Source organism: Manacus candei, unplaced genomic scaffold (genome assembly GCF_025592945.1).
Source record: "Manacus candei isolate 608988 ecotype Guabito, Panama unplaced genomic scaffold, ASM2559294v1 h1tg000035l, whole genome shotgun sequence".
Classification (NCBI taxonomy): domain Eukaryota; kingdom Metazoa; phylum Chordata; class Aves; order Passeriformes; family Pipridae; genus Manacus; species Manacus candei.
This window is the reverse complement of record NW_026138083.1, coordinates 2,567,912-2,595,297: the sequence shown is the minus strand read 5'-3', so window position 1 is coordinate 2,595,297 and position 27,386 is coordinate 2,567,912. Positions and strand designations below refer to the sequence as shown.

The following is a 27,386-nucleotide window of genomic DNA, read 5'->3' as shown; positions in this document are numbered from 1 at the left end:
ACTGAGCTGAAAAATCTCTCTGAGCAGCACTGCTGGGCTTTTTGGGCATTTTCAAGGATGTGGGAAGACTCTCAAGCGGTTATCCATGGAAAATAAAGCCCAAGACCTGGTCAGGAACGTCTGGCCTCTATTTATCTTAAATAGATGCTTAGGTAATGGCAAGAGAAAGGTTACATAGTTTACTGCCAATAAACTTGGGGAATGCTCTGCTTGCACACTTCAGGCAGGATAAAAACCCCCATTAGGAATTTCATCACACCCATATAAATACCCTCCTAGGTGAGCCCCGATGACAGATGTGTGGCTAATCTACCATGTTAACTTCATTGGAGAAGTTGTGGTTTTGTTCAAACTTTATTAGTTAAACTCGAATTGATCCCACTACATTTTAAGTCGGTATTTCATCTGCTTTAAGTAGGTTTCCAGATACCCTAAACTCCTCAGACAGCGTTGTGTTTACCATATATATATATATATATATATATGTATTCATGTAAATTTGGCTGTTAAAATAATCAACTTTTATTTGACTCACGGTTCTCCAATAATCAAAAAGGAAAAAAACCAGCAACATGACAGTGTGTAAATCCTTCCCAACAATAGCACCCACAGAACCTGTTTCTTGACTGACAATAAGGTCACAGCAGCACATATGTTTGGCATATGTATTTCATCAGTGGTGATTATAATGTGAACCAAGAATTAGCTTCAAAATGATGGGTTACTTAAAGACCTGGAAGAGGACATTTAAACAAAAGGGAAAAAAAAAAGGCCTGAATCACTTACTGGAGCTTGACTTTCCCCCTCCCCCCTTATTGCATTCTAAATTATTTAAATATACTATTAGACACCATATTGGAAAAAAACAGATGTTTTCTAATTATGAACTGATTTTACAGTGTGATGGTGTCACATATTTAAATTACAAATACACATTTTTAGCATTCCAGCTGTGCTTTACAAGAGTTTAATTTGCTTCTTGTGATATGTCACATTGCACCTGCCTTTTAAAACTCCTATAAATGTAAAACATTAGCCAAGCACAAGTATTAAGACATGCTGATGAATTCTAAAGATTTTTTAACATCTTCTAGAAGACGAAATTTATAGAGAGATTTAATAATGAACCAGCTAAATGTTTATTGAAAATAACATTTACAAATACTTTCCAGAAGTACCAAATGGGACAGATGACTTGTGTGTGTGCGTGGGTGGAACGGGGAATTAAACTGGTGCTCCTCTGCTCCTTCCATACACCAGCTATTCCACAGTAATCCATAAACTAATGAGGTTAAACATGGATAATTCAGTAAAATACTGAAGGAAGTCAGCTATGCTCTCAGTCACTACACACACAGAGAACCTGACACATGTTTAAGACCATCAACATCTAAATAAGAACAGGGAGATCATCAATGCCAACGCTGGGGATAAACTATGGGAATGTATTTCTGGGAATAGAACAGCAATAGTTTCTAGGATAAACTTTGAAGTAATTAGCTTGTGATTCACAGAATGCAGTGAGAGCACACACAACTATTTCTTGTCTTGAACACTCCCTAGGAATAACAACTATTGGTTTGGATTCAGGCATAAAGAGAGAGTATAAACAACCCACGGAGAAGATGTAACACTGTCGATGCACCTTTTAAACCCGGTCTTCTAACAACAAAGAAGAAACTTTTGAAGCACTGGGCTTACAAAGAATATTGGAGATAAACAGAGAGGCTCTTTTAGAGCCAGTTACCAACTACACGGTTTCTAAACACAGCCAGGGACTTCCTTGATAAGTCTAATCCTACTCGAGTAACTTAAAGGCAACTTTAAGTTACTGCACTGACACCAACAGGGACTGGAACAGGCTCTGCCCATGCACTGCAAACCTCATCCCAGTATCTGTACTCAGACCTCATTACTGGCACAAAGGGGACCGGCCCCATTTTCCTGACCCCTTGGAAAGGCACACCCTTCCCTGTACTGTGACACAGCACAGGAAATGTTTTCCCCCAACCAGAGCTGTTGTCTGTGTGACCTTGACTGGCACCACGAAGCCCTCAGTGCACATCCCAGCTCTGAACCGGCAAAGGGAAAAGAGGAAGGAGGGCAGGGAAAGCCCAGTGGGAGACAAGACAGTCAGGTACCTGTGGTAATCAAACTGTTTAATCTGTTTTAAAATGGGAGATTTTAGTGCCTACACATAACCACACCTGCAATTCAAAAGCTTCCCTGCACTTCAACGTCTTAGAGAATAAATGTGAGGACATTTGGGCTACAGAAAAGTGTTACAAGCCCTCTGGACTCGTTTTACAAAGACATTTCCAGGGCAAGGCTTGTTACAAAACCGACCAGTTCCTCCTCAGGAGACCTTTCAAAGCCTCCTGCCTGAGTTTTGACGAGTGCTTTTTGTTTCAGCCCTGCCCGGTGCAGCAGCTTTGGCACACACTGCAGTGTCATAAACAGGCAGAGGCCGCGTGTGCGGTGCCGGGAAGAAAAACTGGATGCTCTGCACAGCCCGGGAGCTTCAACCTCTCATCAGGGAAATGATTTTTGCTTCTCTCTGCCATGAAGTTGGTTGTACACTCAGCCAAAATCTTCTGCTCCGTGCAGGTGAAGGCACGTTGCAGCAAGCTGCACTTTCTGCAGCACACAGACTAGAGGCTGAATACCTGCTTCACCTGCAGCTCCCCTATTTTATATTCCATTAGAAAAATTAATGGAATATTCACCTTGCATTTTGTAATTATTTTTTAGACTAGTTTCAGAACTTAATGCAGTCTGAAAGCAGTAATAAAGAACAAAAGAAACCTCAAAACTGTCTGAATGTCTCCAGTCTCGTGATTTTCCACTGCCAGCAATAGTTTAACTTTAATTAAACATGCCAAGCCAAATTTACTCTATTTAAAATTACTTATGTTAGGCTATCACTGTACATCAGATGCTTGCAGTAAATTATTAACAGCAGAAGATGGAGCTGGGATAAACCAAGCCCATTCTGGCAAGGGAACTTTCAGAGGTAGAGGAGGCCTGGAATTAAAGGGTTTCTATGCCTGTTCTTAATATAGATGAAATGCAGAAATCTGATTAATTTCATTTTTTCTCCAGGATTTACCATGTTAGAGTATCATCCCTTTCACATTCTTATTAAATGACAAAAAAAATAAATCAGCTATTCAGTCCATATTTTGGGAATGCTTTGTCTGGGATTTCATGCTATTGCTTCCTGTATCATGAAAGTAATATCAAACTGAAAATATTTCTGTTCAGCAACTTCAGCAGCTCTAAATTAAGAGAATCTGTAGTTTATTGGCTTTCAATGCTTGAGCAGGTTAAGAATGTGTAAGCAAGAAAGATTCCATTTAGAAAGAGAAGTGCAAGGCCATGATGCCAACAGAGACATTAAGAGAGATTAGGCCATCTTCATAAACTACTTTTCAGCCACTAGATTATCAAAAATAATGAATGCCACTAATTAAGGGAGACAATTTTTGAAATAAAGAAAATTCATTTTTAACCCAGTAACAGCTCATGGAGATAGAATTGTAAGATAACCAGCAAAACAGGTTTTACACTGTTGTACCAAACAGGCATCAACCACCCCTTGCTGTAGAGCAGGTGGTCTTTAGGTCACACTCTACACGTTGGCAGAACTGTCCCAAATTGGGGAAAAAAGGTGGTTTGAGGAAGATTTTCTTTCTGTGACAGGAATGGTGATCTGTCTCTCCCACTTGTGTTGCCAGTTTTTATAGATCATGATTAAAATCTGACTAATACATCTAATTTTTAATGCTCGCGAGTGGGTTCAATTTTAATTTGGAAATCTCATTTCCATGGTTTTAGAAGAGATTAACAACTTCTGAATGAAAAGGTACAAGAAACAGAGATGCTTTAAATTTTGGTGGTATTTCAGTTACTTTGAAATTTCTCTGGTGAGGGATGACATCACCCTTGTGTCACGTTGCTGTGAATTCCCTGGAGGTTTGCTGTGGTTCTCAGATCTCCAAAGCACAACCTGCTCCTGGAAGTTTAGCCAAAGCATCTACAGGGATAATTTAGCTCTGCACACTCCATTTTAAGTTCATGGAGTAGTCATTCAGCTGAAGTGGTCTCTGCAGAGGTGCTTCAGAAGTGCTCTGCAGCAGAGAAGTGATCCAAGCAGAGCCGTGATCCAGAGCACGATCCGCCTGCACAAGAGCTGGATTCAGGGATTCTCCCCCAAAAAGGCAGCTGTCAGTAAAGAGACAGCCTTGCCACTGAGGTAGAGAGAGGCTGGTGTCAGGAAAAGGGTGGTGATTCATCCCTATTGAGGACCCCAAGTGTATTTAAACTTCATTCAGTCACTCTGTTCACATTCACCTCGAGCTCAGGGCTTCATTTCAGGGGGAAATGAGGGAAAATGCAGGTAGAAAAGTTGAATATTCAGAGTCACCACGAGAGAGATAAATCACTTCACTGTGAATGACAAAATGAAAAAGGAACCCCAACCAATCTATATTAAAACTAAAGCCAGAAACTACCATTTTAAGACTTTTTAAGACAGAACACAAAGAATAACCTAGAATTTCCAAAGCATGGGTAAATATGAACCAATTACTTATTATTTCATTAAAGTGGAGATGGGAAGGGCCAATTCCTAACTCTCAGCGTTTGCCTCCTGGGGTCCTAGATAGCTTTTCCTGTCAAATTAAAACAGGAAAAAAAGAAAAGATAAATAAACATGAGAAATTAAGATTCTCTAGGTACGTGAAGGAGAAAGGAAAAGAAACAAGGAAATAATGTTCCACAATTATTACCAGAGCTAAGAGAAACAAAATTACCTGATCATAAATTCCGGATAATCTGGTTTCCTTTATGAGCTTCCATTTTATTAATGAAAGGAAGGTAACACCTTAGTGTACCCGGATGAATTAAAAAGCCTATTTGGAGAAGCAATCCTCCATAGGGGTCTCTAATAGAATCTGTGAACCATTCTGGAGTCAGATAATTTAGCTGTAAAAAGGCAATATTAATAGCTCACCCCTCAGTACACAGACCAGGCTGGACAGAAGTAGGCAATATTGGCATGAAAGGCTGTGGGGATTATTTGCATTAGCAGAACTTCCTGCAGCCACCAGGTTTCACACACAAAGAGCCCTTAAAAAGGGGGCAAAGTTGCCAAGCACCGAATCTATAAATTCTCCATCTGCTCTGGAAACAAAGTTTCCATAAGTTACTACAGTCTTTGCCCTAGAAAATGTGTGTCCATCAGAAATGTAACAGATCTTAATGATGTATCATACTGAAAAATATTTACTTCCCGAATTTAAAGAGGGTTTTCTCATTAATTTTTAACCAATTGAAAGAGAATATATGAAATATCTAAACTATCTTCTCTCGGTTATTTTGGACAAATCTGACAAAGATACTGCTCATGAAAATTCCAATCAGATCCTATTAACTGCAGCTCAATTTCAAATGTGGCAGAAAAATCTCTGAGAATAGAAACATGATGAGAAAAAAAGAGAGAAGAAACAGTTCATCCCACGTATGGGTACCTGCTCCTCTCCACACTGGGAAATGGGATCATTCTAGACTTCAGAAAATCGGGGGGGTTGTTATTTGGGGTTTGAAACAGTACCAGGGCACTCTTTTCAGGGAAGAGATTTGCAAAAGGCAGAAATTTTCTCTACAACAGCCCCTGGTAATCCTCATGTTCCACAAAGATCAAAATGGTGTTGAAGAGCCACAAACCCACGTGTTTACTGAGGAACTGTAAGAAAAGCTGCTTGGAAAGTTTCACCAGAAACTACGGAAAATGGACTTTTTCAACTCAGTCCAGTTGGTTTTGATGAAGAACCACTGTTATGAGCAAGACTGGAAAAAAAGCATTATCAAAACTATAAATACTCCAGCCTGCCAATTTTTTCTGTTCTATATAGGAGAAGTTCTAGTTCATTCCCCCCACTCCCATTCCTCATCTACAGACTTTCTCCAATAAGATTTGATCTTCCATGCTGAAACTGGCCATTTCTACTTAGAAAAGAATTAAAAAAAAAAAGAACAAAATAAAGAAAATAAAAAGACACAGAGCAAGAGCACAAGAGCTCCCACCTAAATACTCAAGACAGCACCGAGGGAAAGAATCATCACCACACACAAGCCTGGAAAACTTGCGGGGGATCTTTCATTTACACCACTGGAATTTCTTATTTCATAAACTTTATTCACCTTCACCACAGGAAAAAACTAAAAATCTCCTATTCTCAGTATCAGTCTAGTGGAAATGAAAATGAACCAAATTTGGCAGATTACGACAAAGGTAATTTTCTTCTACGGGAAAGGTGAAAGGGACAAACAAGGCCTAATCCACACAGAAATTGCCTCCAGGAAAACCTCTTACTGTGGCGTTCAAACACACACATTGCAGCGCAACCGGTGAATTGTGCCCGCCTGCTCTTCCCTGGTGAGACCCCACCTGCAGTCCTGTGTCCAGCTCTGGGGTCCTCAGCACGGGAAAGGCTTGGAGCTGTTGGAGAGAGTCCAGAGGAGGCCACGGAGATGCTGTGAGGGCTGGAGCCCCTCTGCTCCGGAGCCAGGCCAGGAGAGCTGCGGGTGCTCACCTGGAGAACAGAAGGCTCTGGGGAGGCCTCAGAGCCCCTTCCAGTGCCTGAAGGGAGTTTATTAAAAAGCAGGAAAGCAGCTTGTTATACAGGCAGACAATGATAGGAGAAACGGGAGTGGTTTGAAAAATAAAAAAAGGGGAGATTTAGATGAGACGTGAGGAGGAAGTTCTCCCCTGTGAGGGTGGGGAGGAAATACTCCCCTGTGAGGGTGGCGAGGCCCTGGCACAGCTTACCCGGAGAAGCTGTGGCTGCCCCATCCCTGGCAGTGTCCAAGGGCAGGTGTTGGACATCAGATCAGTACTGTTGGGTCAGAACCACCTCGTGTGTGTGTGTTTGTGTGGAGGGGCAGGGCCCGGCAGCCCCTCCTGGCGCTGAGGCGGCTCCGTGTCCCTCACGGCCGCCCCTGGAGCAAAGGCGGCAGGAAAACCAACCCCTCTGACGGGCGGGGCGGGGGCGTTGGGGCTGCAGTGAGGGGGGTCTTCTGAACGCTGCCCAAGTCCCACTGTTCTCTCCCCTAAATTATCTCTAAAAGGGCCTCTTGGGAACAAGTCTGTGGCTTACTCCCTAGACACTATCTCGAGGCACTAAAGCACCCGGTATATATTTTAAAGTAAAACTCCCCGCCGAGCCGGTGAGCTTGTTGGCACCAAGGCAACCTGGTGGAAGGTGTCCCTGCCCATGGCAGGAGATGGGACAAGATGATCTTTAAGGTCCTTCTAACCCAAACCGTTCCATGATTCTAATAAATTCCAACATACAGGTTATAGGGAGCTACTATCAAGTTGCAACATGATGGATCCATTATCATGAATAGACAGGTAAGCAATAAGTCTATGCCTTTTTTCTTCCCTCTTTATTTTAATATCTATTCGGCCTTGTTATTGGGCTATTATATTTTGCTGTTGCAATTTAAACCTTTTATCAGAAATAAATCTTTGAGTTCTATTATCTTGTAACAATCCTGTAGGGACAGGCATCTCAAAAAGCTGAGAGATAAAAATGAGAACGAAAAGAGCCTTTTTTGCAGGCCGCTATTAAAGTTTTCACACTGTTCCATTACAGCTATAAAATAGTGTTTTTATAATAATTCATTACTATTCTGTAATACACAAGGAATATGTTGTGCTGTATTAATCAACAGTTCTGCTTTGCTAACTTATTAAAATCATTCACTTGAAGTTGCATATTATTTTCGTGCCATCTTCTAGCTGATTTATAATGACTTAAAGTTTATTGATAATTTCTCATTCGCCTCATGGAATTTTCAAATCCTGTTGATTCTTTCTTAAATCTGCTTTTAGTCAATATTTATCATTAACCTGCTAGTGAAAAACACTTGACGCCTTTTAAGTGGTCACTGGCTTTGGGTTTTTTCGAAGGTGACGCTCCAAAAAAGAGGAATTTAGGGAAGAAATAAAAGAAATGAATGAAAGTGGTTGTGAAATCTGGCGGAAACCTGCAGAATTGCAGAAACATGAGGAATCTGTTTCTCCCTGAGCCAGCATCAATGATTCATTAGCCACTTGCTAAAACTCAATAATCAGTTCATGATTTGCTGAGTTCAACCATTATGAAAACAATACACAGAATCAGTAAATAATGGCCTCTGATGAATCTGCTGTACCGTGTTCCTTTTGGAAGGAGAACAATAGAAAGATCCAGAATAAAAGTAGAAAAGGGAAGCAAATGAACCCAGTAAATCATATGGAAGCCTAACTTTGTACTGTATATCTGAATTTACTCTGCACATCCAACTTCTTTATAAGCCCAGCATACCAGGTTGCCTGAAAATGGGTTCATTTTCAAACCCTAAATTTCAGATTTTGCTGTAACACACTGAAAAGCAATAGTGGGGAGGGGGTTGGGGAGGATTGTTCCTTTTAATTTTTTTTAGCATGTTCTGAAGTCAGAAAATTCTCTCAGAATGTTGAGCACCAATGGCAGAAGTATTTTTCACATGCAGCAATATGTTCTCACTGTCATGTCTCAGAAGAAATCCCTTGGGGCTCGAGATCTGTGCATGTAATACCCACATAGAAAATTAAGCCTCAATTGACTCCATAAAAAAACACCCAACAAATCCCACCTCTAAGAATATCTAAGCATTGTTTTTTAACGATGATTAACGAGATCCTCTTTAGAGTTCTAATATTAGTTACACACATTTATGGCAAAGCTAAATTTGATATAGTCAGGGATTTCTTTAAAATGCTGGACTGGGAGATAATGAGTTTCACAAATTTCTCCAGCACTCAGGAGAATGCACAAATCTCAGGACCAACACATCTTTCTTCCTCTGAATTGAAACCCTTGCTGCCTCTGTTTTTTAAGTTTTAAACATGGAGGTTTGCTTCTGTGAATGAAGCTCCAAAGGAAAGGAAAAAAAACCTTCAGTCCTGTCCAGCGCGTATTTTGAAAAATTTAGCTTCCCTGAGGTCTTAACAAAAGGAAATTCTACTTTGTGGGAAGAGATGATTAATCTGAGACGCTCCAATGATGAAAAGGATGCTCAACAGGTCCGAGCCTTTCGAAGGGAGGGTCTCACTCATCTTTGCCAAGGTGTGGTTCATGGAGCATCTTTAGTTCTTGACATAGCAGAGGGCACCTCAGAATAATACAGCCTCTCTCCAGGGAACAAAATGCATTTCCAAGCCTTTTCTTTACCAGGTTAGCATTTGACAAGCTTGCTTTAATGCCCTCATTCTCCCCAAGTGTCTCAGATGAGGAGGACAGAAAAAGTTTGCGGCAGAGAAGGACAGAAGGAAAAGGAATTCAAGATTTTTCAAAACAGGTGCCAAGAAGCAGACTTTCTTTCCTTGCTGCAGACAGCAGGTAATGAGTATAAATGGATGTACTGGGGATTATTCTAGAAGCTTGGGCCAAAGAAAATGGGGTTTGCTCAGCTTTTATACACAAAGACAGACAAAATCTTCTGAATTCTTATCGTTTAAGTGTATGGGCTGAAAATTGAGTAAAGCTTAAATCCTCCACAGAGCCAACAGAAGGTGATTAGTCCGACATCAGTAATGCATTAATTTTCCTACTATTGAATTACTATTTACATACCACAGACGTGCACAACCCCTATCAAGGAAATAAAAGTGCAGCCCCTGTCCAGAAGATCTGCTGTCCTAAGTTCATCCTAATATCGATACAAATAATGGAGCACGCTTTTGCTCTCTAAAATGGCAGTCAAAGCAAATTGGGCATTCTGAGCTGGGCTCTGGCAGCCTTTTGTATTGCTTTCATTAGAGTGTCAGACTCTAAAAAAAAAATAATGTGACAAAGGCAGGGTGGCTGGTGAGCTGGCAATCACACAACGTGTAGAGATCTGAGCCCTTCTGTAATGATCATGTGTGATTTACAGAATCAAAGGGTCAAATCCTGCCCTCAATTACGCACCTATTGCGAGGTGGGACACCACCACGTGGCACGGGAATTAGAGAGATTATTGTGTTTCTGAAGAGACAGAAAAATGCTCTCTGGCCTTCAAAGTAAGAAATTCAGTGTTGATCCTGTATTAAATAACAACATATAAATGTACCAAAATATCGGGGCATCTTCAGGGCATTTTTTTTTAATGGAGGTATTTTGGGGGAGCAATAGAACTGCTGCAGGCTCTGGTCTAATATTCTGGGTTTCTTGTCTAATATTGTCCACAGATCAAGCTCTGGAAAAGAAAAACTGGCCTTCTTTTAGCCTGATTGAACATCGAGGTATTGGCTGAGTTTGGCAGTAGTTCCCCATCTCTGCTGTATCCCAACTATCCCTCCAGTGCTGTCGTGGGAAAAGTGTTTCTGCAAATGCTCATTTCTGGTATGTCTCTTCACTAATTCCTACACATTCTACAGAAGGAGTATGCAATTTATTCCTCAGATGCACAGGTTACCTAATTTCAACTGCTGCTTTCTGCTTTTGGTTATATGGTCACTACCCTATAAGCCCAAACTCGCTGAACTGTGGAGTTTCTCCACTGACTTTAGCAGGATTTCATTCACCTGACAGGTGCTCTAAGGAACTGAAAGGCAGCAAATCTGAAATATCGGCTGGAGAGGGGCATTTCTGTTCCCCTTTTTGTGGAAACACATGACCAAGACCAAGAGAAGATTCCTCTTGGCTACAGGCTTTTGTTTTTCCTCAACAGCCACCTGCATTTGGTTCTGACCTGTGATGCAACATTAGGGGAAACACCACCTAAAGAGAAGGCAACTCTAATGGACAGATACAGAGATTTTCATCTTAATTGCATGTTTTTAGGGCTTCAAAGAGTGTTTCAGAATCATCAGTGTATTATAACATTTTTTCTGAAATGCAATTAATATTTATTGTATGGATTCTTTGGCCTTCCAAAGTAACAGTATTGGTGTCATTAAATAGATGTAATGATTTTTTGACTCGGAGCTGGAAATAAATTCTGACTTTCCATTCAGGCAAAACACACAGATGCAAAGGTAGGGACAGTTGTGAATGACATCTAACCAACAAATGGAGCTCAAACAGGAGGAAACACTGGAGAAGGAAATTAAAGAAGGAGAAGGACTGTTAAAGAACAGTTCCAACGATTTGGATGTGCCACAGAAACATCCCTGTCCCAACCACTGTGTATCTCACTGGAAGAAACTGTGCTGTAGTCTCTGTGGTAGGCACTGTGCTTCCATGGCATTTTAAAAGAACAGAATTTTCTGGATCTTCCCCTTCCTAGTTAATACCCAGGCACACCCTCACACAAACCATATGTTAATAACTTCAGACCACCAATTTAATTTATCTCAGCTTTCCACCTGACATCACTCCTGGTCACGTGGCGCAGACCCATCCGTAAACAAAACAGGGATTCATTTCCATAGCAACAGCGAGGGGGACTTTGATCAGCTCCAATGATTATTTGTAGGCACACAGGCACACAGATACCAAAACCCTAAGTGAGGCCTGATTACCCTGGTTTTTTTAAATGCAGGCAGTTCAGTTGGTTCATATGGACGAGCAGGAACACGAGGTAGAGGCGCTCAAAGCTCCCTGTGAAAGGCAAACGAAGCCACTGGTCATTAGCCTGGTGTCCCTTCCAGTTCCTTGGGAATCTGTACATTCCTAATGCCTCCAATGTGATGTGTGTGTCCTGTGACCAATAAAGTGTGTTCTTTGTGCTCCCTGGCAGATGTGCAGGTTCAGGCAGCAGGTGCAGGTGTTTTTGGGGCTGGCTTGTGTGGGATGAGGAGAGGTGGGAGCCTGTGGCTTGACAGGAAAAAAAAAAAAAGAGGAAGAAAAAGAATCTGAACAATGTGTTGAAAAAGACTCCAGTCAGAGCTGCTCAGGACCAGCTGTTTTTTTCTAATTAGAATAACAAAAATAGCACATGCTAAAATGTTTTTTTGTTTTTTTCTCAAAAGCCATGAATGCTTTAGGAACTATAAGGAAAGAGCTCTAAAACCTATTTAAATGAAGGAATGTTTCAGGAGCCATATGGAGAAGAAAAAGAAAAGGCGAAAGTAGAGAAATGTTTTATTTTTAGCTAAATCTGAAGCATTTCGATTCTTCATCCAATGTTACACAGAAATTGTCTTACTTCTAAACTTCCAAAAATGTCAGTGCTGATGCTTATTGTATCATGGCTTAAAGGAGACAGTTAAAATACTCGGTGCCTTTCAGTGGGCTGTTCTTCCAGGCACTGGAAATTTGAAAATCCCATTCCGTGCCCTGAACACGCATTGAGATATATTCCTAAGATCTGTCTGTGCTCTGGTAATGTACGAGAGCTGCACGTAATGAAGGATGTGACAAACACTCAAAACGCACCCTGTATCATCAGTCTTTGCTCCTCTTTTTTCTTCTTTTCCCCCCCCCTCCCCCTTTTCCTGAAGCGCTGATGATTCAAAACTTTGACTACAGGAATAACATTTGTAACAGCTCTGGCATTCTGGACATCTGCACTGCTCGAGTACTTCAGAATAAAGTCACATGGCCATGGGGAAATTTCACAGAATTCAAATCACAGGGACTTGCCAAGGTGTATAACGAGTTTGTTTTCAGCTGTTCTCCTCATGAATAATTACCAGGCAGGCATATCCTAAAGCGAGCACAAGCTGTCATTTCACCAGAAATATTCAATATTTAAAACAGAATTTCGAATTTAGAATTTCATAAATGAAAATAATTAACAGCCCAGGCAAAACAGCCCAGTCCAAGTGCTGTCAGGTACCTCCTGCCTTTCCAGGAGGCTTCCCAGGACCAGCACGTTGGAGCCACATTAAATTATTTTTGCAACGTAAAGAAAATTATGCAAATGTAAAGGGAATTGCAAGTATCTTTTTTTTTTTTTTGTTCTCCCCTAGAACTAATACTTTGCTATCATTTTACTGACTGTTCCTTTACCGAGCACAGGAGGATCCCAAGGCTTCCATCTGTTTTAGTCCCTTCGGATCAAAGCTGCTCGTGGGTTCTTTTCCACCACCATACACAGGAGCCAACAGCAGTGCAGAGCTGGACAGGAAGGATGAGAGGGGGGGATAAGATGCAAGGGATGGGATGCACTAGACCTCAAAGCCTTCCTTAGACCCTTTACTCCCGTGCAGGTCCCTAACTGGAAGCTCAGACCTGTGCTGTTCCTTTGGGAGAAGTTGGGAAGGACTCCCAGCACAGGGAGGAGGGACCATGGGAACATGAGCAGCTCCAAGGGATCAGGGTCTCACTGCCCCTCCAACAGCTTCCAGATCAGCTGTGACCTCTCTGTTATTCCAGCAAATATCTGCTCACATCTCTGGGTTTTCTGCTTTTGCTTCCCAGGGGGGATGAAAAAAGGGGAGATTGGGAGCCAAGAGAAAAGCACCCTCGCCTTTCACATGGGGCTTAATGTTGGCACGTCATTGTAACGTTATGAAAATCTTTATTGGAGCTTGAATAATGCCCTGAAATAGATATTGTGCTGGTTAATAAATTACATTTTCAAATGAGAGAGATTTTATCACCAAAACATCTCATGATTAATTTCTAATGTGAAGCTTATGGCCCGAACTTAAAACATTGCATTTCGCATTTGTGTTCAAAGGTTGAGCACTTAGGAAAGTTTTTATAAGAAACTCACTGTATTTTTTTCCCCATATTGAAAAAAAAAAAAATCACTAACCTGTTAATCCACTATAACTTCATAACCTCAATTACAGCTCTTGAGATGAAGGTGATTAAAAATAAGTATTTTCCCCCACTTTCAAAGAGCAGGTCACACCTTCCAGAGAAATCCTGTTTCAAATTTTTCAATGATACATTAAGGGCAATAATTAGAATTGGTTAGAAATATTCCATAAGAGATGTTTCCTATTTTTCAACCAGTTCTAACTATACCTACTTGGAGTTATCTCAAGTAGTAGTGCTGTAGTAAATAGAGTTATTTCCATAGGAAGTAAGAGGAGATAATATAGAACTGGATGTACCGTGAGAAAGAGCCAGGGTATTCAAATCAGGAATTCCCAGCTCCCAAACTTAAGTATGGACCATGAGGCCAAACTTCTGCTCTAATGAAGTTCTTTAAAATTAATAATTTCTATTAATCAGCCTTTTCCTGAACTTGGCCCACTGCTCAGATTTGTGGCACAGCATTTCCTCATGTGCTTGACTGATTTGCTGTTGTTGCTCGTGGGCAGCCCATGGTCCATCTAAACACACTCTCAAATGACCAAATGAATCAATCAATAAGGGGACCAGAGAAATAATCAATAAACAAGGGCACCAGGCAAAGCTGCAACTCAGTTTCTCCATTTTTCTGGACCTGTTCAAGTCTTGAGGATTAAGATCTAAGTTTTTAATTGATTATGTCCAAGATCAATATGGCATTGCAAATATGCTGATACGCTTGGCATTCATTTTGTTAATACCCTCAAGAAATTAATCCAAATTTTGCTTTTCTAACTAGTAGCCAAACAATAATCAGATACTGTATTATTCACAAAGAGTTGGAAAAATGAGCATAAAAGAAACAAAGGAAATGGAACCACACACAAAAATACTCCCAGTTCAGATTATTTAATCCTACCATTTACCAGAATGTGTGTTTAATTCCAAGCACAGAAATTATTCCAGACTAATGATTTAAAAGACCCTTCTTTAGTGAGAGGACAGGTTTGGTTGTGTTATTTCCCAAGCACATTTTGGGTTAGTGGGAAAACACAGGAGCTCTAAACTGGGGTAGGCAAAGGCCACCCTGGGGGCTGCTCAGATTCTTGGGCCTGGTGCTGGAATTACATTAAAAACACAGTTATTTCTGTATTTGGTGGCATTAGCACTCCTGCATCAAAATCTCTCTTTGTTTTGCTTTGTTCTGGAGTTCTGGCAACTAAATAAATTGTTGCTGTGAAAAACACTGCACCTTGCTGTGATCCTAAAATGTGGAGAAAAATCAGAAACATTCTCCCAAGTCCCCCTTGTCAATCCCAGCTTTCTGATGGTTTTCCTTTTTTCCTGCAGTACTTCTCCAAATTGTGTTTGTGGCTGATAGTTCCTACCCTGCCTTCCTCCCATGGGGAGCTGGAGCTCCACCTTCTCCTCTTCCCATTTGCAATCCATTTTAATAACTTTGTCTTCACCAACAAATAAGAATTTCTCCATTGTCTTTGGGGGAACCAGAAGAGATTTTCAGGGAGCTGAGCTGTACAGGTTTTTTTGTCTCGTTTTAATCAGGATGTTGGTTGCACAATTCAATCCTGATTGTGTAATCAGAAAGCAAGAAGAAACAGAACACAAATGAATTACTATGGAAAAATTGTCCTCATAATGGGGTCATGAAGCATAGAGATATACATTTATAATGCTCTGTCAAATTACATTATGCAAGGAAATAAATTATGTTAAGAGAAAGTATGTTTTAATTACAGGCACAATACTTCTTCAAATTGGGGAAAAATTGCTAACCCCTTTATTATTATTATTATTATTATTATTATTATTATTATTATTATTATTATTATTATTATTATTATTATTATTATTATTATTAATTTAGCATCAATATGCACAGAAGTACTTGCACAGGGTAGACATCCCCTGCTGTTAAGGAGTGTGTATGTGCACAGGCACAAAATTTAGGGCTGTAACATTTTCCTATTAATATTTTTCCTGTACTTTTTCCCCATGTGAAATGAAGGGACCTAAACAGTAAGACAAGAGTAGTTTGTTGCCATGCACATGACAGCAGTTCTACTGTGCTCTCACTAAGTGTGCTGCAGATAAAGTGGATTATTTAAATTACACAAGATAGAATGCAAGATAAAAAAAAAAGAATAAAGTTTGGGGGTTTGGTTTTTTTTTTTTAGTTTTGTTCTTTTAATCCAAACAAGCATTTAAAGAACAGCATCCTGGGGAGAAAGAGGGTTTTGTCAGGACACACAATTCACCTTATAATTGCAAATGGAGTTTGAATAAAGGCAAACTTTTTATAATCCATTATAAAGAATGGCAGAATATCACAGGTGTTTGCCATGCCTGTCTGTGAGATAAATTTAGAGATGATATCAATCTTTTAAAACCTTTATTTGTCCATATTTTTCCTGGTTTGCCCACAAATCAAACAATAGTTGCTCTAAGTGCTGAGTATAAAACAGAGATGATATTTTACTCTACACACGGAATTAACCACAAACAACTACCAAAAAAAGTCCCAGCTACCCAGGCAAAAGGTTTGTCCCTCTTCCCAGCCCCAGTTTTCTGGGATAACAGCAAAAGCAGTTTTGGAAATAAGAAGCCTGGAAAATATTCAGCCTTTGCTTCAGCAGTGCTGTGAAGACCCTGAGTACAAGGGGAGGAGGAAAACACATGGGAAAGGGGAAGATTGGTCGTGCACTTCTCTACCTCAAATTTAATTTTACTTGTTAAACTGTTGCTTAAAAGAGAATTTAAAATCCCTGCCAGGTGTCAGACGTCTCCCCTGCTCACCCAAAGGGTGTCTGGATGCACTAAAGCATCTTTCTTACCACAAGGTGGCATCTTCTTATTTTTATATAAAACATCTGAATATTTACATAATTTGAATAATTTTCTCCACCTGAACGTTTCTCATCCCTCTTTTTGTGACAGCCATTTAACATCTGTGCAGATGCCCAGCAGTGATGTCAGACTTCACCTCCCAGACGCTCCTGGAAGGGTCTGTGGCTGCTTTCCATGGACCCTTTCACACACATCACATATGGACTGAATCCCCTCCCCAAACCAAGACTTCAGGAACACACAAATACTCCTTGAAAATTCTGGGGCAAGGGAAATTTAAGAATTTACAACATGTATTCAAAACGCTGAGCTTTCGCCCCCAAACTCCAGTTGGAAAAGCACATTACTGGGTATCTCAGCACACAGATATTTTAAAATATAACAGAGAAATCCACTAAACCCAGGGAACTTCACACTCCAGACTCTACAACATAACTCAAACCAATTCTACAAACACAGAAAAAATGCATGAAAAGCATCAGCAGGGTTTTTTTAAACTGTGCTCAGATCACTCCTAATATAACCCATATGAGAAGGCAAAAGGGAGAAGTTTAAAGCCTCTCTCTCTCTAACAACTCTCATTTGGCACAGTCATTGGTCTCCTTCCAAAGGTGAAGGTTTTTATTAATCAGGAGAGCACAATGTCCAGCTATGATGTTCAACTAAACACAAGTGGGGATTCAGGACTCAGTTCCCCTGACAGAACTCAATCCACCCCCCACCACTGTGACTCTGCTTTAAAAGCGAAAGAGAAAAAGGAGATTTGTATTTTTTAAATGCTACAAGTTCATTAAATATGATCCTGGATCTGCTGATTCAACTGCAAACTGCTTCAAAAGGCCCTGAACTCAGGCTCCTGTCCCATAACTGAGAGGAGTTTAACTCACTTGGTGCACCACAAATGGAGAGAAATTTCATGCCAAAGCTTTTTCAGGAAAAAATTTAATTTAATGCCTCTGAAATGTTTCAGAAAATTCTTCTCTTCTTCCCCAGACTGGTCCTACCTAGGAGATTTTATCTCATGTACTAATCTGTTTTTAAGTTCAGGGCTTTTCACAGATTTCACAGCCTATTCTGTGGTGGAGGAGACCCACAAGGATCACGGAGTCCAACTTCAGGGAACAGTCTGTACAGGGATTGAACCCACAACCTTCTTTATCTTTGCAAAGAAAATTAGCTTGGTTTCTAAATTGGAGGCAATTTACCTCAAAGAAATTTTAATTTTAAATGCTTCATGGTGAAATGAAGGGTTTTGAGTACAAGGGAAGAATTTTCTCCTGTACAATGAATGGGTTCTGATCTTGGTGCAGGAATTCTGAATGTTGGAGAAGAGCAGCAGAATATTTCTAAGCTTGATACTTCCCCTCCTCTTTAAACAAGATATGGGACATGTATTTTTGATTTCCATGTGCCCTCGGTTCCCTCTGTGTCCCACTGGAGACACCCATCCAGGGAGGTGGATGCACAGATCCGAGCAATGAGTAACTTCCCTTGGCACCCAGATCAAAAGCAGTGAGAGGAGGCTGCAATCAGCTGCAAACACAAATGAAGCAACAGGTCTGGCCATTACATTTACTCCCAATTGTTTGCAGCTGCAAAAACAATATTTTTCACGCAAAAAAATCCCATTTTTGGCCCCAGACAAAGATCAGTTCCTCTCTCTTATCTGCTGTTCTGGTAGAGCTTTCAGAAAGCTTGTAACTTGTAACTGAACTGGTGTCTAACAGAGCATCTGCAAAGGAAATCATTCCTAAAATCATTCAGTGGAGCCACCCCACTAGAAAGGGACATGTAGGATTAGTGTTCTGGGTATTCCCTGAGGTATGAAAATAAATAAAACCCCTTAGTTTTGATTTAATGGCAAGCATTTAAGAAGAAGAAGAATTCTGTGCAGTATCACTAAGCGGTTCTCTAAGTGTTTGGAGCTAAAACAATCAAGGAGACACTTGTATAAATGGTGTTTTCTAGTTCCTCTGGAGCTGCTCTAATTTAGTAGCTGAAGCCAAATTTCACTGTACTCAACATGATCTTACCAGTAATTTTCTTCATCAGACAATGTCTTGATTTGTGTGCAGAATATATAAACTGAAAAGTGCCCAGGTGTTTGAAGCCCAGGATGTGACATCCTCAAGGACAGGACCTGGCTCCTGGTAGGCTTTGGTCACTTCTGTGCTAATAATTAATGCTTGGAAATAGAAATATTAACAACAAAATAACTTAGGGGTAAACCCTCTGTGCTGAAGTGAAAAGGAGGATTACTGGTGCCTTCCTTGTGGGGGTGACATCTTGGGTTACACCAGAGGAACAGTGTGATAATTCAGAGGATTAAACTCCTTCTCTTTATTTGACTCTTCACAGCAGGTAAATTGAGGGGGCTCAGTAAATTCTGCTCAAGAACTGCTGAAAGGCACTGCTGTTATTGCACCTTACAGAGCAGTACTGAAGGAATCCAGAACCCCAGGACGTTCAGTGTGAGCAGCTGACTTTTCCATGGCAGCTATTCCAAGCTGAAGGAAAGGTATCAATAATTTCCAGCTAAATCAATACATTTTGCCTAGAAACCAGAGTCCTTCCACATGCTATTGTAAGAAAATGAAAAGCAGATCTTGTATTTTAGTATCTTAGGGGCTACTCTGTTTTTCTCATAAATAAATGGAGGGGACAGCCTACATTTCCTTTAACTTATCAATGCAAAATTATTTAGCAGAGAGTCATTAATCGAATTTCTTCAAAGAGAGAAGCATTATTAGATATGTTCAATCTCAACAATGTTGCTTCACAGCTGTAGCCATGGATTTTTTTAAGCTTTAATTGAACATCTGTGCACTTTAATTAATTTGAACAAAATGCAAAGGGTAAAAAAAAAAAAAAAGGCAACAGTAGGTACTGCTGAATTTTAGGAACTAATTTTAGTTTTCCAAACTGCCTCAAATAATGACTCCTGCATGTACACATCAGATTAAGGAGCACCAAGTTCATTCTCCATTCCCAATTTGATTTCACAGGATGGAAACAATGCATGAAACCCAATATTTGGGCATCTGTGTTTGTTCCTGTCCTCAGCCACAGCCACTCCCAGCAGAGGTTATTTATGATGTGGCCACACTGCACAGGGGAGGTGGATGTACCCACACAACATGTGCAGCAGCCAAGGAAGCTGCCTAAAGTATCCAAGAGAAGCAATGGAGAAGGGATTGTCTTTACCCCTGTGTCCACTGGGAGATGAAGCACCAGCTCAAGGCTGTGGGAGGGCCTCCAGCTGGGAGCAGGAGTTATCCAGAACCCAATTCCCAGCCATCTCTTCAGTCCTGAGCATTAATCACTCATTAAAAGTTTAAGAGAACAAGTGATGGGTTTTTTTCCCAAAAGCTGCAATGCCAAGAGCCCTCCACAAATGCACTCCCCTCAGTGGGAAGGGCTTTGCTCTCCCCCTGAGCACCAAAGAACATCAGAATTGCAGAACACAAAAACCAGACGTGATGTCCCCACAGGCTGTAGGTACAAGACATGAGTGCCATGATCCAAGGCATCCTTATCCCAGTATAACCACCCTCCACAGCTGCTCATTGGATCAATCAATCTGATCATTTATATCAGTCCTGAGGGAAAAAATAGGACCATTTTCTGCATAAATGATATGAACTGGGTGAAGGTGAGGCTTCTGTGTCTTTTGAGGTCTCCTTTAACAGCTGCTTGTCCAAGGGATGACACTCACTAACCAGTTTAAATAATTAACCTGTGAAGAACATTTGATACAGGACAGAGAGTAAAGGTGTAGGTAACATGTAGAAAGCAATTATTCCATAGTTTCCTTGTTTCCATTGGAGTTTTTCCTCACTATTCAAACTGCACCAAAGCAGTATTTGTTGTTTCTCTGTAAAACATTCCAGCTACTACTTCAAATTAAAGGAAAAAGAAAGCTGCCAAGAAAAAAAACCAAACAGCTTCTAAGGTGGATTAAAGCCTGGGGTATTGTAATTCCAAATCTCTCTGGTTGAATCAGATAATTGTAACTACTGGAGACTATTTTGAGATACCTGTTACAGTGTTGGGGCTCTTAAAGTCACCTTAAATTACTCGGAGGCTCTTTGGGGGGTTTGGTTGTTGTTTTGTGTTCACGGGGACACAGCGACTCACTGGCACTGTTTGCAGCACGGGACGCATTTGAATAACACGGGGACGCATTTGAATAACACAAGGATGCATTTGAATAACATAAGGATGCGTTGGAATAACACACTTGGCCGGGTTGGGAATGCCGGACTCCGAGGGGCAGGAGTTCCTCCCCACGCACTGGCAGCGTTGGGCTGCTCGTCATCCCCGGCGTGACCAATCCATCATCGGCCCCCCAGACTCTGCCAGCTCATCAAAGTGGCCACTGGATGCGTGTGATCAGTGCGAGCATCTGGCTCTTCCCTGCTCCCGACACCGGCACAGACACGGAATCAGTGGACTATTGAATGCAATTACAGCCAGCGAGACAGACAATAAAGATTGATAGCGCCTTCTCCTTTTATCACACACAAAACTAGTGGGGGTTAAAGCTTTGCCTTGAGCTGCCTTCGTTTAACAATGATTGAAAATACGCAATTGTGGTGGTAAAACACTGCAGCCTGTACCACTTCATTTGCTGGACACATTATCAAATTAAATGAAAAGTGAACTGCCAAAAGCAACAGTTATTATATATTAATGATGAATATTTACTTAGCATTGTTCACAAATCACGCCGAGAACAGAATCCTTCTTGTTATCTCCTTTGCAGGCTACACATGAGTAGTTTAACATTTCTATGTTTACGTTAAATCTTCTGTCTACAAATCTCTAAATACAGGCATGTGTGAGTGGGTTTGTGCCCATCCATGTGGTTACAAATGTGTAATTAATAAAATGCTCCAGTAGTAAATGAATCCTAATTGCTGCAGGGATTCTTCACCTCAAATCACAGTTGGTATTCGTGAAAGTACTTAACTAACCAAAGAAACTAAAGAAAATCAGGATTTGGTTTCCAGCAGGCTTTCCGTGGTGGGTCATGTGGTGTGGCAACAGCTTCCAAAAAAACAAGGAAAACAGGAGAAGCCAACATAGGGGATTTATCATGATATATCTGCTGGATGGAATTTCAAAATGGTTACTGGGCAAGCTGAAAACATGGAACCACATTGGAACCACACGGACGAGAAATGAGAGTTTTGTAAGCCAATGATTATTTTGCTTAAAACTTTAACTCCTTGTTCCACGGGAGCCGTGCAAACAACAACATTCCTGCCTCAGATTACAGACAAATCATCTGCCAGTGGGTGGCAATAATCCATGGAATGACATAGCTGATCACTTTATGGATGTGGCCTAGTTTGAACTGATTTTTTTAATAGATAAACCAAAAAATTTCTTTATCAGAGTGTCACATAAGTATTGATGCCATAGAGAAATTAAGAAAAAAACAGTCTTTTCTAGAAGTCAAAATTGAACAAAACAACAACACCATCAGAACTAAAAAAAACAAACAAACAAACAAAAACCCCAAAACCAAAACAACAACAACAAAAAAGCCATTTATCTCTGGTCAAGTTTAGAGCAACTGCAATGAGTAGTAGCTGGCCAGCATGTGGTGCTGGTACCACCTGGTTTTGGGTTACACACACCACAAATGCAGACATATGGTCCTTGTCATGCACTGATGTCCATGCAGGCAGAGTTTTGCCACTGTGAAGAGCTCTGCTTGCTCAGGAAAGCCCTTGATGCAGTCACTGTATCTGTGCAAGTGGCATCAGGAGATATATGAGACTAAACAACTAAACTGGAGTTTAAATAAAAATAGGCATTTGCTTTTCTGCCCTCTGTGCAGCCCTGGGTAGTAAAATAAAGCCATTCACTGAACACTCACTGATCCATGGGCTGTATTCTCCAAATTTTCCTTCTTTTTTTCCTAAGCAAACCAATCATATTCCAGGAATTTGATTTCTACAAACTGTTGATGTAAAGGCACTGTGGCCCCAACAATACAAAAGAAGAAAACTGAGGGAAGAAGTTTGTCTTTCTGGCCATATGCTGGCATATAAACAATAAAAGTGACAAGCACACAAATATGCCACAATGGAAAACTATGTGCTGATCCCACGCAACAAATTCAAAAAGCAACATGTTGGATGGTTCTGTTTAACAATAGTGCAAAAATAACTGTAGGAAACTCTGGCTAAGAGGGCCCACAGAGTTTTGGAAGGGATGCATCAATTGACAAACTACAAGTAGAACAAATGAATTATCTTAAGCCTACTGAAAACAGGAAACCGAGGACACTTCTATTTGCAAATGACATTTATTATCACTCCCCCCTCCCCTTTTTTTAAGCAGAAAACAAAGCTAAATTTAACCAAAATTTTTTCAAGAAACACAATCATTTTATTATGTTCACATTGACTTGCTGGAAATATCAAGAGAGACATTAAGTAGTGATTTTTTTTTCCATCTAAGCCACTTTTTCCATTTGAATTTCCGTAAAAAGAAACAATGATCTGTTCCACAAAGCAACAGAACTATTGAAACTTGGTTTTCTATGATCACTTTTTGTTCTCCCACACCACCTCATGAACCCTGTGGTTTTTGAAACTTCTCTCTCCTTTGCAAACAGGGAAAATAAAACCACCAGACAAAACAAAAGAAAAAGTTAAAAATCCTAACCTTGATGTGACTCAAGTCTGAGAGGGATGGACAGCTCTGTTCATCCAGGAGGGAAAGGCACAGTGCCCACCCCTCACACGGAATCATTTTAGAGACAAGCAATTGCACCACAGTCCCAGGAATCAACAAATAAAGGGAATACAGAATCTGATTTTCACCAAAGCTGTACTTTGCATTTCCACACTTCTCCAGTGCAGATATTGTCCAGCTGCACGAGATTCCCACAGGACAGGAATAATCAAGTCACACACACACTGGGGGGGGGGAGATTCTGCTGTTTAAGGTCTTCTCTGAAGAGCAGAGACAACAAGCTTAGTTTTTCCTCTCTCATTTTGCCTTTCCTATTGTGTCAAACAAAACCAAAAAGCCAACCACCGAACCCAAGAATGAAGCCTCACTTTGTTCCCTCAAATACTGCCAAGAGAAGCACAATTCCTAGTTCCTTCTGCACTCGAGTGTTCCCATGAACCTGGAGCACTCTCCTTTCTCCAGAAAAGGGAGGTACATTGTTACCAAACCCTCAGAGTGTGGAATGGCACTGCCACCACACATCAGCAACATACTGGGGGATTTTAGCACCCCCCTAAAGAAGCACATTTTTTCCCTAATTTTCCAGTGTTGCCATGTGACAGATGGAACAGGTCACACGGCCAAAGTACTGCCTGAAAAAGAAAATATTCCAGTGTCTGTCCCAGACCAGTCCAGATCTTAAACCTACTAATCCAAGCACAAAAAGGGGGAGCCCAATCCTCTGGAATCCCCTCTGAACTCTGACACAGATTTTGCTGTGGCATCAGACAAGAAACCCAGCACCTTGTGTGCACCTGCCTAAGCAATGCTGCCTTTTATTCATTGTTTCAAAAATACCACAGGCAATAATCCTTTATCCACAAATATCACAAGTTTGGGGAAAGAGCTTGTTTCAGCCACTTTGTCAGAGGCATGAAATAGGCAATATCATGCAAGATGAGAAATCTGAAAGTGATATTTAGTGCAGAATGGAAAAACTGCTGTTACATAACATAAAAAGCCCAATGTAGTCATGCTTTTATATTTCCCCAGAGCTAAAGCATGTTATTCTGGAATACCTTCAGCATTGTACCCTCACAGTCAAAGGCTGATTTAGTTTCTTGTGATGTCTCAAGATGAAAAACGGCCTTGGTATGGAATATGCAAAATATAAACTTGTTAAATTTGGAAACAGATTTTCCTCATCACTTACTTCATCTAAAAACACTTTCAAAAGTTAACTAAGCCTTTACACGCACTTTTATAAACTGAAGGCTGAAACCTGCTGTTGCTTTTAGTGCCATCAATTCTTAAGTGTTATTTCCCTTTATTTCAGAGGGACAGTCAGTCCATGGGAAGCTGAACATGTGTCCAGTTGTCCTGCAGAGCTGTGGCCCATGTGGAACAAGTCCAGAGGAAAGGACCTGGAGAAGGGTTGGAGGAGGCCTTTGGCAGCCTTCCCACAGGAGCTGGGCTTCAGCACTTGGGCTGTCTAGGTTCCAATTCCACGTGTGTGAAAAAGGATAACATTTCTGCCCCAACCCACAGGGGCACAATAAACACATTAATGATTATTATGCCCTCTGAAAATATGGTAATGAAGGTTGTAAGTACAAGCACAAGCATTAGAAGTGTTTCTGTGCTCAGTTCCACTTACCAGCTCGCTGTTGTGCTTCCTCACACAGGGACCGTGCAGCAGAGCTCGGAATGACCCTCAGCCTGTGCCCACCAGGAGCTTTGGAGCATTTTGGGAGCCAGGGCTCTGCTGCACCTGCAGTGGCACAGATGTGACTCTCCCCCTTGGCCAATGTCCACAGAGGATGGTGACAGAGGCTTCTGGTTTGATTTCTTTAATTGTGTTTCAAATTCACTGGAATTTCTCAGAGTCTCCTCAACTGCTAAATTCCATTACCACCTCCAGTCCCTGACAACTCCCCTTGGCACAACAAATACAACTTCCAAGGAGGACACGAGGGACACCAACCCCAGAGTGCAAATGACCCTGCTCAGCTTCAGCACACGAGTGCATGGGCAGGAAGGCAGAGTCTGCTCTCCAGCCCCAGGAAACAGTTCCATAGAAGCCTCAAAATGTGCCATTTCCCACCTCTTTCCCTGCCAAAGGGAGATGCTGCACCCCACTGACATGGCTTTTCCTCATCAGGCATTTAGAAGCAAAAATACTACAGTTAAAATCCTTGAAGAATTGTGGGTTTAGTTAATTCTGAGACAGAGCAGTGGGTTAGATCAGGTCCCCCAGCACGAAAATCCTATCTCTGATTTCATCTTGAAGCTGAAAATCAGAGTGTTTGACACACTGAGCATACAGAGCTTCAAGTTGCAGAGTGCACTGATGGGAGAGTGAGAAAGAGAGGGAAAATGGCAACTGTTGGACTGATCCTTGCTCAGGACTACAGGATCAGGCACATAAAACCGGGGACAAATAATTGGTTTAGAGCTAAAAGCACAAACAGAGGAAATCTTGGCTGGGGGCAAAGCAGGGATGTGAACCTTACCTTGGGAATGCCTCAGCCCAGTCACTCAGCCCAAAGAGCTCTGCCAAGCAGCTCCTTCAGACTCTGCAAATTAAAATAACAATGAAGATATAATTAAGAGAAATACATTTTTTATTATTATAATAATTCTGGAATATCTTATAAGAGTTAAAAAAAGATAACTCTTCCCCTTGCTGTAGCCCCACAGCTGCCCAAGGATCAGGACAGAGCTGCAGAAGGACATGTGGACATTTGGGGAGCCCTGACCACTGGAGGGGCAGGGGCAGTTCACCAGGAGGGAACTTCTTCTCCCCTCCCTCCCCTAAATGTGACAAAATGAAATTATTTCCAAATTCAAGGCATTTAGAGGGACAGCCCTCCAAATGCCCAGTATTTATTTCTTCTTTCTTCCCCCCCAGTGCATGGCATTGTCTGGCTCTGGGTGTGCTTTGCTGTTTCCCCCCCTCAGTTTACTTAGTGCAAGGCTTGCACTGATCTCATCAATAAGAAATGAATTTTGGTAACTTTCAAAACCACTATATTATTTTTCCTTTTATTTGTAGTGAGTTTGTCTTCTCTCAGTGGTATTACTGCAATAAGTCAGTCATTATTTCTTTATGTTTTCCCTCCTTTCTTTAGGATTTCATTTCCCTTTACAGCACATCTCGTGATCACAAAGAAAACAGAGACACTTATTTCTTTTAACAGTTGAAATTGCTGCAAGTGATTTAACTGTCATTTAATCTGATTCCTCTCTTCTGTCTGTGGAGAAATATGTTTAATGTACTGGAAATTATGTTAATAAGAAAAAGCATTATCTCATTTAATGAAATAAATATACAAATATTTCAAAATAAAATAAAGAGGCAATCTTCACTGAGGAAAAAATGTCTCTTATGGTTTGCATAAAATAAACAAATGAGAAAAATTAATGAATACATTGAAATATACTGACAAAAATTATGCCTAAACCCAAAAGGAAAACAAAAATAGAAGAGAAGGTGACTGAATTGCATCTCACCTAATCAGATGCTTTTTGAGACAACACAGAAGGAAGCTCAAAGGATCACAGTACAAATTATTTTTTTAAATGATGTTTTTACCCCAGGCTAAACTTTTTTTCCCTCCTTTTAAAAGCCATCAGATTTACTCCTTTTTTTTTCTTTTTTTTTTTTTTTGCTTTATTTTCTTCAATTGGTGTAGAAATAATATTTATTGTTTAATGACTGCGGTGGCTTCATCCTTTAATTATCTTTGATCCTCTGCCACAAAACATATTTAATTTATGGCAAAGAACTTTGAGCCCCTCTGATTTAGTTAATTGTAACAATCAATAACTCTGTCCCTAAGCTTTTACATTCTGAAGGATGTAACTAGAATGCACTAAGGTTAAACAAATATTGTTAGTGGTGAGAGAAAAACTTGTAGCAATTATGTAATAAAAGCATGACCACTGCAACAGAAACACATAATTAGCGCTTTAATTACAGACATCAAAACAAACTAAAGATGTCAATAAAAAAAAAAAAAAATCTTCTGTGACAAACTGATTTCATTTCCCTGTTCTGCAGTTCTGGATCTTCCTGGGTTCCTTTAGGTTTCCGTGTTTCCCACTCCTCCCAAAGTGCTGAGCATC

At 40.7% G+C, this 27,386-nt stretch overlaps 2 long non-coding RNA genes across 4 annotated transcripts in view; one reads left to right on the top strand and one right to left on the bottom strand.

Annotated features, from left to right (window-relative positions):
• The window catches only part of LOC127473367 (uncharacterized), a 212,211-nt gene that overhangs the window by 41,254 nt on the left and 143,571 nt on the right, over positions 1-27,386 (bottom strand). The window contains exon 5 of the long non-coding RNA XR_007905392.1: positions 25,772-25,834. This is a non-coding gene — a long non-coding RNA (uncharacterized LOC127473367). The remainder of the gene's footprint in view (positions 1-25,771; positions 25,835-27,386) is intronic.
• Positions 6,260-15,543, top strand: LOC127473368 (uncharacterized). Of its 3 annotated transcripts, XR_007905396.1 has the most exons (5): positions 6,260-7,417; positions 9,312-9,431; positions 10,262-10,415; positions 11,030-11,238; positions 11,557-15,543. It is a non-coding gene; the product is annotated as an uncharacterized LOC127473368 (long non-coding RNA). The 3 variants fall into 3 exon arrangements; XR_007905394.1 differs by having other exon boundaries at positions 11,030-15,543; XR_007905395.1 differs by having other exon boundaries at positions 10,744-15,543.